The sequence below is a fragment of the Delphinus delphis genome, chromosome 3 (genome assembly GCF_949987515.2).
Source record: "Delphinus delphis chromosome 3, mDelDel1.2, whole genome shotgun sequence".
Lineage (NCBI taxonomy): Eukaryota > Metazoa > Chordata > Mammalia > Artiodactyla > Delphinidae > Delphinus > Delphinus delphis.
Genome location: NC_082685.1, coordinates 104,779,013 through 104,797,861, shown reverse-complemented (window position 1 = coordinate 104,797,861; position 18,849 = coordinate 104,779,013). Strand labels below are relative to the sequence as shown.

Here is an 18,849-nt window from a genome sequence, read left to right as displayed (position 1 = left end):
ATGACAGTTGCTGAAGGAACTCATCAGGTTCTTCTTCACAACATACATTTGCTTCATTAATTGTAAATTTATTCTGCTGTCCGTGACAGTCTCCAGAGGATCACTGAAATGACAAGCTTCCTGGATCAGCTCATCTGAATGTTACAGCTGCTTTTCAGGGAAATTGAAAGCCTTGAATCCATCAGTCAAAGGGAACTATGCTAATCCCTATTGTTTTGCATGTCTACTGAGACAGCAGTGAGAAACTAAAATGTTCTATCACAAAATCATGTCCTGTGAATTTTTTTTTTTTTTTACAATATATGCAATTAAAATCCACACGAAAACTGGACTAATCTATAACACAGATATAAAATGAGAAAACACATTTTAATGAGACAAAATCTAATAAATGAGCACTGCTTTAAAAGGTAACTCTGTTTTTCATTTTACAAAATATTTTTGGAAATGCATGTCTTTTAATCTCACTTCTAATATATCTTACAGACATATCAGAGAGAGGTTAGGTTAAGATTTTCAATTTTTAGTATTAATAACTGAAGTTATATCTTAGTAGATACTTCAAAGTTTATATATTATAAAATAACTGAGCAAGCCAAAACTTGTATTCTGATATTCTTGAAACCTCAACTCAGTTTGAATAGACGTGAGAAAAGCATTATATTTTTCTACAAAAAATAGGATTACACGCCTGAATGATATTTATGATTTTAAATAAACTGGTCATCTTACATACATCATTTTCCACCCTCAAAGTGTTTTAAACCTGAATATTTATTCTTCCATGAAGCATTGTGCTAATTACCCCAATATTAAAATTCATATTTTTTCATAAATTTTAATTTTATATATAGGCTGATCAATTACATTGCAAAATATTCTCAATTAATGAATGAATTGTGCTGGAAGAGTTTGCAAATCTGATGTTTAGAAATTGCAGTAAAATTTTCTATTAATGTAATGTAAAAAGTACATAGGTTCTGAAATCAGCTAATATAATGCAAATGTTTAGGTTTTAAATATAAGTTAGAAAGATTATTTTCATAGCACTTCTTTTTGAAATATGCTACAATTAGAGATGTCTAAAAGATATCTTTTACTGTAGCAGAAGTAGGATATATTCCATGCCCATCTTCCCATCCAGGAGAAGGTTCCAAACAACAGCTGAGACAGCAGGGCTTTTCAGGACAGATTATGGGAAACAGTAATGCCCAACCAGTGTAAGGATTCTAAATGGCTATCTGGAGGGATTTTTTTTGGTGGGAAAAGAGTCCATAATCATGCCTTTTGTCCTCTAGAGTAATATCTTAAAACATAAAAAAGACAGTTATTCAAGTTTATAGGAATACAGAAGAAAAGAATAACTAATTTGATAACTTATACAGCCATGATTCAAAATACTTTTGGCAGGTTGGCATACAACATAAGATGAATGATAGGATGATAGAGAAATACATTTAAGCTTTACATTTAAATTACAGTAGGGCTGATAGAAAACTCACTATTTAATTTTATTATTGTACTACTTTAATAAAAAGTTAAGGGCTTCCCTGGTGGCGCAGTGGTTGAGAGTCCGCCTGCCGATGCAGGGGACACGGGTTCGTGCCCCGGTCCGGGAAGATCCCACATGCTGCGGAGCGGCTGGGCCCGTGAGCCATGGCCACTGGGCCTGCGCGTCCGGAGCCTGTGCTCCGCAACGGAAGAGGCCACAACAGTGAGAGGCCCGCGTACCGCAAAAAAAAAAAAAAAAAAAAAAAAAGTTAAAGTGACACAAAACCTGATTCTCCACCACTGGTTATAGATACAAATGGAGGAATATTGGTTTTGTATTCAAATACTTAAAGGACAGTCATGCATAATAGGAATGTGTTCATGTTTTTTGTCTTCTAAAGGTTGAAAATAAAGGCACTTGCTAAAACGGTAGAGAATCAGGTTATGGCTCTCTATAACTTTTTATCAAAATCATACAGTAATAAAATTAAATAGTGAACTTTCCACTGTCATCTGCCCATAGACAGATACCTTTTTCTAGAATTTATGTGGTTAACATTATGTAAGGAAATTAATCTATACAGATACTAAATTGCACAGCTCATTAAAAAAGAAACCACTTTGGGTTTTATTTGTTTTTTTGTTTCCTTTTTTCTTACTCTTGAATCTCTCATCTCTAAAGTAATATCTGAAACAAAGCAAGAACTTGATAAATATTGATTAAAAGAATACATGAATAAGTGAGTGAGACAGGAAGTAGTTTGAATTAAATTACTTTTGGAACTTACACTGTTCTTTATGCTGACAGAATAAATGGATGATCTTAAAAATGTCTTCCAAATAAAACCTCCTATCGTTTTCTACTCAGTTATATTTTATAGCATGAAACAAATAATCCAAAAAAATACTATATGAATAAGCTTATATCTAAGATTCTGTATGAACAAGGATTAATTTCAGTTATTTTCAGTTTTGGAAAAATATACACTAGGGATTGCTAAACTCTAGACAATAGTCAAATTAGCCTTTGGTGAATTGATTCAACCAGTTAACAGTAATTACTTTCATTTTCAATTTTGTCTTATTAGGCAGTTTGAATGTGAGCAATTTCAGATATAATACTTTTTTAATGAAATAAGAAAGCAGACGTTACTCATTTGAAATAGGCATTTCCAACAACAAAATAGATTGATAAGAGCTGTATAAATTAATATAAAAGGAGTAAAGGAAAATAATAATTTTAGACCTTTGTTTCACTAAATGACAATCTCTTAAATATCCAAAGGAATTTATCACATAAAAAAAAGACCCATTATGTTATGCTTTATAAAAACCACTAGTTTTCACTGCTTTGTCACTCAAGTGGAAATTTGCATTAAAAATACCCAGTAGGATTGGTAACCATAAAATTTCTTTTTTTTTCTTTAAGTTTTCTGCTTGTAACTTTTGCAATTAAGGGTATATGGAGGCTGTTCTCTTAGTTACATTTTTCTTGCTTTCAAACCACTTTTTTTTTCTTTCTGTCTTTTCAATGGTGCTACCCTTCTGTTACTTCCCTAAATCTTTTCTGTCATTCATTCATCTTACTAAACCTTACTGGGTGCAAATAACATACCATAAATATACCAGACTTTGAGAATAAAAAGTAACTGAGGTATGGTTTGTGAGTTCAGACAAGTATAGAATACAGAAAATAAAATCAATGTCTAATAGGGAGCTTGTTATGCAAAATTGGATGTCACAGAAAAACAGAATCAGAGACCAGAAAGAAGATGTCTAATTAAAAACAAAACAAAACAAAAAAAACCTCTCTGATACATAAAGATAAAAATTGAGCTAGCAAAGTTAAGGAATAATTGAAAACAAATTATCTACATGCAATATATGCATAACATACATATTTAAGGAGACAGAGAGCAAAATCATATTGTGAAGGTTAGTAGAAATCATAGTGATTACTGACAACCCCAAGCCATGGAAAGAAGAAAGTCATAAGGCCTACACAGTTGTGGCTATCTGTTTTAAACCATTACACTAGCAAAAAAGAAAGGCAGGAGTTTAAGTGCAGAAAATTTGGTTTGATCAGAAAAATGGAGGGAATTCCTGAATGATGGTCTCAGTTTGTTAGTGTTTGTGTTTTTGTGTGTGTGTGAAGAAACTAAAGAGACCTGCCGAAAGTGAGCTTGATGTGAGCATGAAAAGTTGGCTGGATGAGAATGGTTGCTGATCAAGACTCCTAGGAATGACTGGGAGGTAGTAGTGGATGACCACTGAAACTGCAAATAAGTACTGGTGCTTATTTGAACAATTGTTGTTTTCCTTCAGCAGTGTTCAGGGGTTTAGTGTTGAGGCAGAGAAAGCAGAAAGTTAAATTTATCCAGGCGGGTGGTTTGAAGTTGGGAATATTGCAAGCATAGAGTATGGAGATAGGCTTGATTAATGATAAGAGTGATCATAGATGTACTGGGAAGGACTTAAAATCAGGAGTGGATCGATTCATTGGGAGAAAAAAGGACAAAAATGTTGATAGCCTCATAGTAGTAAAGAACAACTTCTTGATGAGTAAAAATATCTGGGAGCTTTAAAGAGTTTCTCCATTCTCTAATAGTACATTAGTCAGCAATTGCTATCAAATTTTCTTTAACATATCTCTAGCACTTCTTTACTTTCTGTAATGTAATTTTTTATACAATTTTTGCAAAATTATCATGGTTTTCAGGGGGCATCACTGACCACAGACCCTTTCTACTTGATACAACACTGGGTCTACTTCCTTTTATTTCAGTAACAAATTCAAGGTTAGCATGTATTGGGCTGGCCAAAAAGTTCATCTGGGTTTTTCCGTAAGATCTTATATGATAAATTCCTGGGCTGCCACTGACTTTATCAAAACAGATCTTTATGTGAATGTTATTATAATAACTTTTTTTCTAAACTCAGTGGAAGATTTGAGCCACCTTTCCTTTGATGGTAACACCTCCACCTGGGCGCTGTACTCACATTTTACTGATCTTTAAGGATATTCTTCCATTTTATGTTGATAACTTCATCACAAAAACCTTTTATACTCTGAATCTCTGCTTCTACATTACATGCTAACAGGTATTGTTTTTCCCTAAAAACACTTCATTCTGAATCCAACTGCAGTAAGCTAAATGGTTTCATCTGCAGTTATAATTTCCCAGTATATTTTATACTATGTACCATAGTGCCTCAATGTGTTTCATAGCAAGTTTCTAATCTGTCCTTGCTCTGCTTACTCTGTAGTAACCAATAGGTATTTAAGTGTAATGTTACAATCCATTTTCCACACATACACAAGGATGTGAAGTGCACTTGAGTAAATATGCTTTCTAGAGGGCTAGCTGGTTCCTTTTAACAAGGTTTCTTTTTGAGGCCAGTATAAATCAAGGCTCCTTGTGACACACATAAGTGCTTTAGAAGTCAGAATTGATGACAGGTTTAGATTTCTCGGACACCCTGCAGTAAATCTTTATCTAGCCTGAAAACATTTTTCCACAGGGCTAAATATCATTTAAGTAACAGAAAAGGATATTAGCTATAGTTGCCATTAAACTATTTTATGCTAGGTTATTAAAGTTTCTTGGAACCATTTTATGAAAAAATTACTTTGCTGATACACACACATTTCAACGTGGCAAGTCTTGATGACCTGTCAGAAATGACCAAACTTTGTTCTGGGCAAGGACTGGAGTCTGGAAAGAATTATAACAAGGTAGCAAAGTCCCTGGATTGAATCTGCCTTAAGTAACCAATTTATAGCATTAAGAGAACTCTTCAGTTCTTTGGTTCTATTTCTCTAATTGAAGAATGAATGAATTATAAAATATAGAGTTTAAGATAGTTCCTGTTCTGAGCCTCTATCATGTCAATACTTTCCCAGCTGTTAAACTAGTAATTTTTCAGATGACAGAGAACAATGACAGATTTCAGAGAGAAATTACTTTTTAATTTTTCACACAAAGCATAGTTTTGTCTGCACTTCGGATCCTAAAGGATCAAAACAAAAATTTGAGCCTCCACATTCTCCTCTTAGGCTACATTCAAAACTGTATAATCTAGAATGGATAATATTCGACCTTCTGAAAAGCACACATTATAATTCGTGAGAGGAAGTGGACTCTATACAAAATTGTAACCAATATCAAATATAGATTACTTAACACAGTTATTACTCAATGGCTTTCAAAACAGTAATAACATGTGATAATTCACAGACGTCTCATCTCACTTTTCAACTTTGGTCTTTCAAATTCATTTCATTTGTAGGGTATATTGCTGTTTTGGGGTATCAATACAATGGAATAATTCAATAAAGTATCTTTCGTAGTAAAACAATTGTTAAAAACAAGACAAAAGGCCCCAAACGTAGTCACTTATGCAAAACTTCAGTCACCAAACTGAGACTTGACTTAGAGTTTCAGCTCTCCCCAAAATGGAATCTTAAACCAATCAGGAATCACCCGATCAGCACCAGTTAGGTATTCTGTCTGATAGCCTTCCCCTAAAGGAAAGTTACCATGCAATAACAAGCCCACTTTTTTGTAAGTATAACTTCCTTGTTTCTGCTCCTTTCTGCCTATAAAAGTCTCTAATTTTGTATAGCTCCTCAGAACTACTTTCTACCTGATGGACTGGATGATGCCCAATTCATGAATCACTGAATAGAGCCAATAAGATCTTTAAAATTTACTCAGTTGAATTTCCATTTTTAACACACTGAAACATTAAAAATGTAAACGTTATTCATCAAAAATATTTTTCTTGATTATTTCTCTATAGGCATATTTGTTTTATTAGGATCTTATTCAAAAGTTATGAGGATATGGGGCTTCCCTGGTGGCACAGTGGTTGAGAATCCGCCTGCCGATGCAGGGGACATGGGTTCGTGCCCCACTCCGGGAGGATCCCACATGCCGTGGAGTGGCTGGGCCCATGAGCCTGCGCGTCCGGAGCCTGTGCTCCACAGTGGGGGAGGTCACAACAGTAAGAGGCCCGCATACCACAAAAAAAAAAAAAAAAAAAGTCATGAGGATAAACCAAAATGGAAAAAGCTAACAAAGTTAGATTATATATTTTATTTAATAAAAAACATTTCTTTCTGAAATATATGATTTAAAAATATTTTAATTACTTTCTTTGCTTGCATATACTTCTAGACCCATATGTATACATTTCTAGACGTTTGTGATAGTTCATGTTCCCAGGGAATGCTGTCAATAATGCCTAAATACTTATTGCAAAAATCCATGTCTGTGAAATAAATGATCCTATTTTATGGACATTATGCAAATTTGTCATTTCATTTCCATGCCTTCAGTCTATCTTTTTTTCTGTACCAGCACCAAATTTTGCTTTGCAAGACTATGTAAAATTAAATTTTTACTATTTGAAACATTTTGAGTGAGCATGAACTTCCTTCATATCAGCAAATAAACAGTTAAGGCAGCAAAGGATACTACTGCTTCTTAGCTAGGTCAAATCACTAAAATTACCATAGCCAGAGATAAATGCTGCCATTTTCCAGTTTGGTGTTTAATTAATTTATTTTTATATATAGCAATGACCCCTAGTCATAAAAGGTAGGACAATATGAATTCAGAGAAACAATCTCCCTTTACTTAAGCAGGAGAAACTATGACCTTCACTACTCACAAAGTTCCCAGGCTCTAAGATTCAGAAAGACCACAGTTCTTTACAAAACCAGACATCCTTTTAGTGGTTTTTCCATCTTCTATCCACTGCCCAGGCTTCTCCCAAATAACTTTCCCATCTACTAAGGGTATAATCTTTGATTCCTCTCATTTCTTATAAAGTTCTCAGTTCCATCTGGAGACCTCTTATAAGTTTAAGCCTTGTCCATTTGCTCTTCAAGTGGCTTGTGGTTATTGACACCAGCAAATCCCTCCCAAGGTATACGAAGCTTTAAAGGACAGTTTATCACATGGGTTTGCAGAGTCAACTTAGATTTTGGTCTCTCTGCTTCTTGCTTAATTTCTTAAGAAGTTAAACAAAATTATAATTATTCATCCTTTATCTCTGTTTTCAATGCTAAAATTTTCAAAACACCTAATCTGCTATATTGCTTGACATAGAAGTGTTCACTAATTTTTACCTCTTATATTCCATTCTTATTCTCTAACTCCTTTGAACAAAGCACAAAGAAGATCTCCTGATACCATTATGAATGACTGGCCTCTATCAAGTTTCACAATAACAACTAAAGCAGTAGTCAATCCACCATTTTTGCTATTTGGCTCTCCCATTCATTCTAGCCCTTAAAGATACTTCTGCACTACACTTACATCAATGACATTTCACAAAGTATTAAGCACCAAGTAATTGCTCTGGAAACGCAGCTATATGCTGACAATGTCATGTACAGCAAACTTTAAAATGTCTGATTAAAACACAATCTTCCTTTTATTTCCATTGTTATAAAATAAATGGCAGTTACAAGAATCAGATATATTCCATGATTAAGAGAGGATAAGGCCCAGAGATAAACCCATGCACATATGGTCACCTTATCTTTGATAAAGGAGGCAAGAATACACAGTGGAGAAAAGACAGCCTCTTCAATAAGTGCTGCTGGGAAAACTGGACAGCTTCATATAACAGTATGAAATTAGAACACTCCCTAACACCATACACAAAAACAAACTAAAAATGGATTAAATACCTAAATGTAAGGCCAGACACTATCAAACTCTTAGAGGAAAACATAGGCAGAACACTCTATGACATAAATCACAGCAAGATCCTTTTTGACCCACCTCCTAGAGAAATGGAAATAAAAACAAAAATAAACAAATGGGACCTAATGAAACTTCAAAGCTTTTGCACAGCAAAGGAAACCATAAATAAGACAAGAAGAAAATATTTGCAAATGAAGCAACTGACAAAGGATTAATCTCCAAAATTTACAAGCAGCTCATCCAGTTCAATATCAAAAAACAAAAAACCCAATCCAAAAATGGGCAGAAGACCTAAATAGACATTTGTCCAAAGAAGATATACAGATTGCCAATAAACAAATGAAAGAATGCTCAACATCATTAATCATTAAAGAAATGCAAATCAAAACTACAATGAGATATCATCTCACACCGGTCAGAATGGCCATCATCAAAAAATCTAGAAACCATAAATGCTGGAGAGGGTGTGGAGAAAAGGGAACACTCTTGTACTGTTGGCGGGAATGTAAATTGATACAGCCACTATGGAGAACAGTATGGAGGTTCCTTAAAAAACTACAAATAGAACTACCATACGACCCAGCAAACCCACTACTGGGAATATACCCTGAGAAAACCATAATTCAAAAAGAGTCATGTACCAAAATGTTCATTGCAGCTCTATTTACAGTAGCCAGGACATGGAAGCAAACTAAGTGTCCATCAACAGATGAATGGATAAAAAGTTGTGGCACATATATACCATGGAATATTACTCAGCTATAAAAAGAAACGAAATTGCGTTATTTGTAGTGAGGTGGATGGACCTAGAGTCTGTCATACAGAGTGAAGTAAGTCAGAGAGAGAAAAAGAAATACCGTATGCTAACACATATATATGGAATCTAAGAAAGAAAAAGAAAAAAAAGAAAAGAAAAAGGTCATGAAGAACCTAGAGGCAAGATGGGAATAAAGACACAGACCTACTAGAGAATGGACTTGAGGATATGGGGAGGGGGAAGGTTAAGCTGTGGCAAAGTGAGAGAGTGGCATGGACATATATACACTACCAAACATAAAATAGATATCTAGTGGGAAGCAGCCGTGTAGCACAGGGAGATCAGCTCGGTGCTTTGTGACCACCTAGAGGAGTGGGATAGGGAGGGTGGGAGGGAGGGATTCCCAAGAGATATGGGGATATATGTATATGTATAGCTGATTCACTTTGTTATAAAGCAGAAACTAACACACCATTGTAAAGCAATTATACTCTAATAAAGATGTTTAAAAAAAAAAGAAGAAAGGATAAGACAGAGAAATGGTGGTGTGATAGGGTATATCCAAAGTCAGAATAAATAAACTAGGAATTTCAAAGTTGAGAAAAATCTTAATAAAAACACTAATTATAACTGGTCTCAGTATTTACAATGCAGACACATACACAGACGTGCACACACACACTCTATACTATTCACATATTGTGTTTAAATGTACAGAAGTGTTATTTTCTCACTCTCAATTTCTTTTTCTTTCTTTACTACACCAGAAAAGGTCAGTGTATTTCTCCCACTGCTAAGGTTTTGCATATGATGTCCCTCCTTCTAAAATTCATTTCCTACTCACCTCAGTCCCCTCATTTCTTATATAACTAGCTTGCCTCCATTTTTCATGCCTCAAGTTAAATATCATCTCCTCAGAAAAGCCTTACCTGACCACCAGTATAGACACTTGTCCTTATTATTCACTATTTCTTCATACTACTGTTTATTCATAATATTTAGGAAATATAGCATCATGCCTTTGTCTCTTCACCTCTAATTAAATGATTTATCTGTTTAACTGTTTATTTTGTGTTACTCATACCAGGTTATAGACTCTTGTCAGAGTTTGTTCACTAATAATATACTCAGCATTCAGAAATGAAGCTATTCATCTAGTAGGCTTTGAATAGCATTAACTGAATAAACAAAAAAGTTAATCTAATTTTATATGGTATTCTATATTACTCATCAGAGATGTGAACTAATCTCTTTCATTTATAGTATGAATAACAATTTGACTCTTTTTAATATACTTTACTCAAAAAATCACCAGTTCTTTGTGAATACATTTTGCCATCTACTTTCATAGGACTACTCACTATGGATTATTTGGAAACAAAATACCCTCATTAAACATTTGTTTGTGTCTTGTCCTTGTTCTGTTCAGTATGGTTTGCTTGGCCTTAGTTCACTCTTTAGGCCTCATGCAGAGAACTGAGAAGAGATGAAAATGAAATACATTTCCCAATAGCATAAACAAGTTTGTAAAATCATATGTTTATATGTCTACTCAAGTTTATAAAAATTAGATCAAAACTCTTTATTTTATTGAGTTTTACAAGTACGATAAAGAAATCTGTAACATTTTTAACTGATTTATTTTTTCTCAATAGATTTTCTTTACTTTGGCTGAATTTTAGTTATTTAATTTCTTCAGTTGGAAAAGATATTCAATTTTAAGTAATTAATTAAAAGATCACCAAATCTGATGTGTTACATTTCATTTATGTTACTGTGAAATATCAGAATTCACATCACTGTCTCTTAGCATTATAAATTAAATTATTTTTGTTACAATAACTAAGTTAATAGCAAAATAATTGAGGAAATATTTTTAATGCTGTAGAATAACTCACTCTGAAGACTACAAGATTTTTGCCACAGAATATATATAAAATTGTATGGTAAGTCCCATTTAGTTTTTCTATATATTTTTTCATTTATTTTCATATGTTCTATAGCAATTCCTCTCAATTGTGTTTTTTCCCAAAGAAAACCATAGGTCAAGCAAGTTTAAAATAAATAGCAGACTTAATAGAAATTATAGTTTTCCAATAAAAACTAATCTTAAGAAAATTTGAATTTATTTTATAAAGTGATATAGTAAAATATTATTAATAAAATAATTCATATGTATGGTAAAAAAAGTAAAAAAAGAAAATTCAAACCATTACATTAGAATATTAACTGAAAATTTAAATTATTCTGACCCGCTTCTTGTAACACTCCTTGATTTAACAGCATTTAGAAGTTTCTATTTTAGGTCTGGTAATTTTTAATGAAATTCTAAAGGATATCATTTTATTTTTCCTTCTTGATTTATCAATTTTAAACTATTTGTATGTATTTTCTCTACTGAAATAGGATGGATTTTGCCTTAGGGCATTTTTTTTTACCTTTTCTATCCTATTGTTACTAAATTAGTTTTTCATATATATATAATTTAATTTTAAATAATATATGTAAATCTGTTTCTTATCTCTCTCAATGAAGACAGACACCTCCATGTAAGATTTTTAAAAACGCTAGTATCCTTACATTTACCTACTCAAATTCTCCCCAACTCTACATTCCAGCTTAAGATACTCAGACCATTAAAATTCCATTGATATGGTTTATCAAATTTACAGTTTGTCCTCTTATAAAAATTAAAATACCCTTGTTTTGTTACAGTTTGATTCTAACATTGAAACAAATAAAGAACATTTACATTTTCATGTAAATATTGTTTGTTACAAAGCGCATCGAGAAGAAAGAACAAGTATAGAGAAACATAAGCAAAATGGTACAAAAACTGCAAATTTTTTTTAAAAAGAGCAATTTATCTTTAAGTTAAATTTATCACATCTTTTAACCAGTTTATTGAGGTACTACTGACACAAAAAAGTTGTACTTATGTAGTGTATACATCTTGATGAGTTTGCAGGTAAGTATACACTTGTCAAGTCATCACCACAATCAATGCTATAAACATACCCATCACCTCCCGAAGTTTCCTCTCCCTGTTTATTTATATTAATAATAAATAAAAATAAATGTATTAAATTTTCTTTACTAAAACTCAAGTTGCATTTTCATTTTGCTTCAATTTGGATTATAATTTTGTGCAGTTTTGTTTTTCTTGGAGTCTAATTACTTTTGATTTTTTAGAGTTGGCAAAAGAATCATAAAATATCCTCATAACACCCATGACATTTTCCAGATTCTTTATCATAGTACTTTGATACTGTTCTACATAACACTGACTGCTTTCTAAAGGGATTGCCCATTTCGTCCTGGAATGTTTTTCAGTGGGAATTGCTGTTCTTCATTTTCCATGTTCTTGACTCCCTTTACATTTTGCTGGAGCATATGTTCAAGGGATATCTTCTTCTGGAAATGACAAATATGATAACAGACACTCCAAGACCCTGCATGTCTACAAATATCTTTTTTTGTCCTTTCTGTCTTAATTTTTGCTAGATATATAATTCTAAGTTCAAAATTAATTCCCATCAAAATTCTGGGGAAATTTCTCCTTTGTTGCATACCATGGAATAACTTCAAAGAGAAGTCTGGCATTGCCTATTTTTATTGTTGCTCTTCTTTGTTTGCTATTATTTCTCAAAACTTATGCAAACTTCTCTTTGTCCATGGGATTTGAAAATCTGTTGTGCCTTTAGGAAAAGGGATTTTAACATTTATTTTTGAGTCATTTAGTGGATACATTTAATCGAATGGCTCTTATTGTTTCTAAATTCTGATAATTTGTTTCTAATATTTCCTTTATGATTTTCTTTCTGATTGTTGGACCTACTTGGATTGATATTTTATATTCATGAATTTTCTGTGATATTTTTCACATCATTGACTTTTGCTCTTGGTTTAGGAAAATTTTCTCAATGTTATCCTACAAAACTTTAAAACTTAAAAAAGATCAATCTTATGATTTTAGACTTAGAGAGTTGCAAAAATACTACAGACAGTCCCATTGTATCCTCTAAGTTTTCCTTTGTGAATATTTATCTTACATAATATAGGACAATTATCAAAACTAAGAAAGTAACTTTAGTACAGTACTATTAATAAACTAAGAAAGTAACTCTGGTACAGTACTATTAATGAAACTAAGAAACTAACTTTGGTTCAGTACTATTAAACAGTAGAATTTGTGCAGTTTACCTTCCCCGCCACCCCCCCCCAACTAATAGACTTTTACTGTTCCAGGATACAATCCAGGATCTCACCTTGCATTTAGTTGTTATATCACTTATCTGTGAAAGTTCCCTGGTCTTTTCATATAGTTCAAGACCTTGAACATTCTGAACAGCAATGGCCACTTTATTTTTGTAATGTCCCTCAATTTGAGTTTGTCTAGCATTTTCTCATCACAGAACACTCCAAGACACTGCATGTTTACAAATATCTTTTTTGCCCTTTCCATCTTAATTTTTGCTAGTTATATAATTCTGAGTTCAAAATGAATTTCCATCAAAATTCTGGGGAAATTTCTCCTTTGTTGCATACCATGGAATAATTTCAAAGAGAAGTCTGGCTTTGCCTATTTTTGCTGTTGTTCTTCTTTGTATGCTATAATGTATTTTGGGGAAGGCTATCACAGAAGTGATGGCTCTCAGTGCACCATATTAGGGTATACATTATGTTGACAAATATTACTGATACTACCTTAATTTGGTGAAGTATGTATATTTAAGGATTCTACATTATAAAGTCACTATTATTCCTTTTTTAATTACTAAATAATTGGGGGAAATATTTTGACAATATGAATATAACAACTTCTGCTTAAATGTTCACTAATTTTATCACTCACTGAGGATCTTGCCTGTAGCAGTTTTTACTGTAGTGTTCTAATGATGATTTTCTCTATCCCTCACTCCTCCTACATCCATTCTTCTATAAGGAAGAGATGTGCTTTCTTCCCATTTATTTGTTCAGTTAGTTATTTATACATGTGGACTCATGCATATTTATTTTATTTGGGGGTTATAATCCTATTCTGGCATTCAATATTTTGTTGCTCAAGTTGTTCCAGCAGCTTTGTCCATTGAGAGCTCTTTCAGGTTGACTCCTGTACCCTTTTAACACGCCTCCATCTATTTTTCATTAAATGTATTCATCTCTGACACTGCTAGATGCTCTAGGCTCATCTTGTAGTTTTCTTCCCACAGCCCTGAAATCAATAGTTTCACCAAGGACCCTTGAATCTTTTTATTGGAAAATTATATTTAGAAACCGAGATCTGGACATTAGGTGTACTTATTGTTATTGCTTCTATTTCTTCTTAGTGAAAAGATCTAGGAATATATATTTACCAATTCCTGCATAAATACACATCAATAATTACGTATGCATGTATGTGTGTAATCTGTCACTTATCATCTATATGTCTGTACTGATACTTACTCCAATCCAACACTGCAAGGTTTATTCTAATTTTCCCCATTTAGTTATTTATAACTCCCCTCCAAAAAAAAAGTCAGAAACATGGCTCTCATCATGTACAAAAAATTTACTTATTTGTTCAACCCTCTTATAACAATAGTTTTAGATTTGTTCAGCCATATCCAAGGGAGAAACACATTTACTAACTAGAGTGTTTGGATACATTTCTTTATACATTTACCCTTACAATATCTGGTCAAAACACTACTTCCCAAAATTATTTAAAATGAGATTCTTTTTATTCCCATCCCCTTCAGTATGGTTATTTGACTCAATTGTAGTTCAGTTATTTTGTCACACTCCTTCTATCTCACAATCCTGATTTTTTAAATTTAAAATTGTATATAAAAATCACTCTCTGATGTATGGTTCCACAGGTTTTGACAAATTCATAGAACTGTATATTCACCACTACAGTTTCACGAAGAACAGTTCCATCCCAAATACAGTCTCTTTATATTCATCCTCTCCCTCTCAAAACCCAATGTGTGGCACCAATTCATCTAATTTTCTATACTTATGGTATTGCCTTTTCCAAAATAGCATATATTAATGGAATCATACAATATATAGTGTTTGGTGTCTAACTTCATTCACTTAGCCAGTTACATTGAAGATTTGGGAGTCATCTATTTGTTAGAATATACAAAAGTTTGTTTATCCATTCACTGGTTGAGAAACATTTGTTTTGTTTCCAATATTTGGTGACTGTGAATAAAGCTGTTATAAATATTTAGTGTGCATGTGTGTGTGTGTGCGCGAACATATGTTTTCATTTGCCTTGGAGTAATACTGCTGGGTCCTATGGTAAATAGAAGCACATTCAACTTTATAAAATACTGCCAAAATGTTTTCTAATGTGGCTGTAGAGTTTTGCATTTCTAATAAAAATGTATGAGACTTCTAGGGGATTGCATCGTTAGCACCACTTGCTATTGCCAGCGTTGTTATTGTTACTTTGTTTGCTTGTTTTGGCATTTTGATAGGTGTATAGTTACCTCACTGAAGTTTTAAGTTGCAACTCCCTAAAGATTAAAAATGTCGAGCATCTTTTCATATGCTTATTTGCCATATCTCCATCTTCTTTGGTGACACCTATCTTCAGATCTTTCCCACATATTGTTTATTGATTTTTACTGCTGAGTTTTGAGATTTAGATTTATTTTTATATTCTGGAAACAAGTCCTGAAATGGAAATTTGATTTGTAAATATTTTCTATGAGTGTGTCTCTTGTCGTTCTATTTACTTAGTAGTATCATTTGCAGAATAGTAATTTTCATTTTAAAAAAATTCAATTTATATTTATAAAAAGTTCAATTTATCTTTTCTTTTCCTAAATAGATCATGCTTTTGGTGTTGTATCTAATATCTCTCTGCCTAAACCAGTCAGGTAAATTTTCTCCTATAATTTCTTCTAAAAAGAACATTTTGTAGATGTTTTATAGTTTTATATTTTTCATTTAGAACTACAAGTAATTTTTCATTATTAAGATGTCCTGAAGAAGGAGGCTGAGAGCTGTGACTGCCTGCATGGCTTCCAGATGACCCACTCCCTGGGTGGAGGGACTGGATCTGGGATGCGTACTCTTCTCATCACCAAGATCCAGGAGGCATATCTAGATAGGAACATGAACATTTTCAGCATGGCGCCCTTGCCTGAGGTGTCAGATAGGATGGTGGAGCCCTATAATACCACCTACTCGGTCCACCAGCTGGTAGAAAACACAGATGAGACCTACTGCATTGATAATGATGCTCTCCATTACGTCTGATTCAGAACCATAAAGCTGACCACGCCCACCTACAATGACCTGGACCACCTGGAGTTGGCCACCACGAGTGGGGTCATTACCTGCCTGTCCTTCCCCAACCAGCTCAATGCTGACCTGCGCAAGCTGGCATGAACAAGGTCCCCTTCCCACACCTGCACTTCTTCATGTCGGCTTTGCTGTGTTAAGCAGCCAGGAAAACCAGCAGCACTGGGCCCTGACAGTGCCGGAGCTTACCCAGCAGATGTCAGACACCAAGAATATGATGGCCACCTGTGGCCTCTGCCATGGCTGCTATCTGACTGTGACCATCGTGTTCAGAAGCTGTATGTCCATGAAGGTGGTGGACGAACAGATGCTTAACATCCAAAACAAGAAGAGCAGCTATTCTGTCCAGTGGATGGCCAACATTGTGAAAACAGCTGTCTGTGACATTCCGCCCCAGGGTCATGTAAATGTCTGCCACCTTCACCGGCAACAGTACAATACATAATATTTCTTAAAATATTCTAATCGGATGGTGGGAGCCTACAGCCGAGGGTAAGGACGACGCCCGGAGAGGGCAGCCAGGAGCCCTGGGTGTTTCTTAACAAGTCTTGCCCCTTCTGCCCCAAGGCCTGGCCAGAGGCAACTCCTGTGACTGCCCAGCGACAAAACAGGCTTCAGCAAAGCCTTGTCCAACAAGTGACTCCGAGTGGACAAAGGTGTGCCCAATAAGACCCGGTTGTTCAGAGTGGTGGACAGCGTGGAGGATGAGGTGCAGTGGTGGCTCCACCTGGTCCCGGGAGGGCAGGCAAGGAGGAGAGAAGTGAGCTCAGAAACAGGAAGCTGCTGACTGAAGTAACCCTGAAGTAACCTGCTGGGTAAGAAAAGGCAGCATCTTCAGCACCAGCATCTCCAAGCAGGAGGTGGAACTGGCCCCAGAGATGATTTCCAGCAGTTCTGAGTGGGACCGTCCTTTAAGCCCTACAACTTCTCAGCCCCCAGGATCCTCCACAACAGCGGACACCTGCACACCCTACTCAAGGTCTGCACCCAGCTCTCCGGCTGATCTTTCTGGAGTTGAGGTTCACAGGGTTGCCAACAGACCATCTCCTCAAGCAATCCTTCTGGATTTTTTTTTTTTGATGCCCTTTTCCAGCCCCAGCATCACTCAGCACACGACTAGCATGACACCTTCTTCCTGGGATACCCAGCAGAGGCCCTGCAGCTGCCAGTGGACTATGTCCAGCAGGTCAAGCAGGCCTGGTCCTAGGTCAGCCGCCACTCATGGGGGAACAACCGGGACTGCAGGGAGCAGGACGAGACGGGAAAAGCCTGCTGCACGAGCACACACACCACGACCGTCAGCTCAGTGCGCTCTGCCGCTTCCACCCTGGGCAAGTCCATTGTGCCCCACCAAGAACCTAAACACCAACGGTGTGTTCTGGAACAAGACCTGGAGGACTCGCACCTGGCTGAATTCCACCAGATGTTAGACATTGTGGCTGACCACCACCTCATCCCAGGCCATCTCGTGGACATCATGAGGGAGTTCTTCACCAATCTGGTATCATTCATTTCAAGGCAGCCTACAATCCCTACACAGAGCCCAGCGAGGAGGCGTTCAGTTACCACCAAGGCCTAAAGAAGTGGGTGGAGGTCCGGAGCTCTGGACTCTTCTGCCCTGAGATGCTGCTGCCCATGGGGCTCCCTGAGAACCTGTCAGGTGTTGCCTGGGGCCTCTCCCTGGAGCACCTGACTATGATCAAATGTGGCATTAGCAGTGTCTGGGAGCTGGTGAGCCTAAGATGAACCTGCAGATGATGGTAGTAGTCCCTTGTGCCACCTGAGCGGCCGAACTGGGATTCAGGTATAGATAATATAATTTGTTGGGGGGGGGGTGGGGGCAGGTGGTGGGGTAGAAGAAAAATGGAAGGGGAAAAAGGGGAGAAGAGGGCATCCAGTGGATGGCTTTCTAACTTTGTTGAAAAAAATTCTATTGAATAAATTTGGGGAAATCTATTTTCTAGTCTAATTCTGTTCCATCAGTCTGTGGATATATCTTCTTTCCAATACCATACTGTCTTGATTAGTGTAGCTTTCAAGTAAATATTTAAATTGAAATGTGTGAATCTTCCAAATTTGTTCTTCAGTTTTAAAATCATTTTTGTCAATTCAAGTTTCTTTGTCTTTCCATATAAATTTTACACTCACCCATAAGATATCTACAAAAATCATGCTGGAATTTTAATTAGGGTTGCACTGAATCTGCAGATCAAATTGTGGATAATTTATTTCCTAAAAATATTGAGTTTTCCTGTCTAAGAAAATGGTATATCTCTTCAGTTGTTTGTTGTTTAATTATTTTCATTTGTGCTTTATAGTTTTCAACACAGAGAACATGAATATATTTTTGTTAGGTTTCTACCTAATCTTTCAATTTTATTTAGTGCTACAGTAAATTAAATTTTTTAAATTCCAATTGTTTCTTGCCAGTAGGTAGGAATAAAATTTATATTTTTAGGCTGACTTTATTTACTAAAACTTGATAAACTCTATTAATTCTAGAAAAATATCTGAGTTTTTCAGATTTTCCACATAGAAAATTATTTCATCTGTGAATAGAAAATGATTATGTTGGGG

The 18,849-nt window shown here is 35.1% G+C and overlaps 1 pseudogene; it reads left to right on the top strand.

Annotated features, from left to right (window-relative positions):
• The first annotated feature begins 16,032 nt into the window (after positions 1–16,032).
• LOC132422443 (phenylalanine--tRNA ligase alpha subunit pseudogene) lies at positions 16,033–18,056 on the top strand (annotated as a pseudogene).
• The last annotated feature ends 793 nt before the right edge of the window (positions 18,057–18,849 follow it).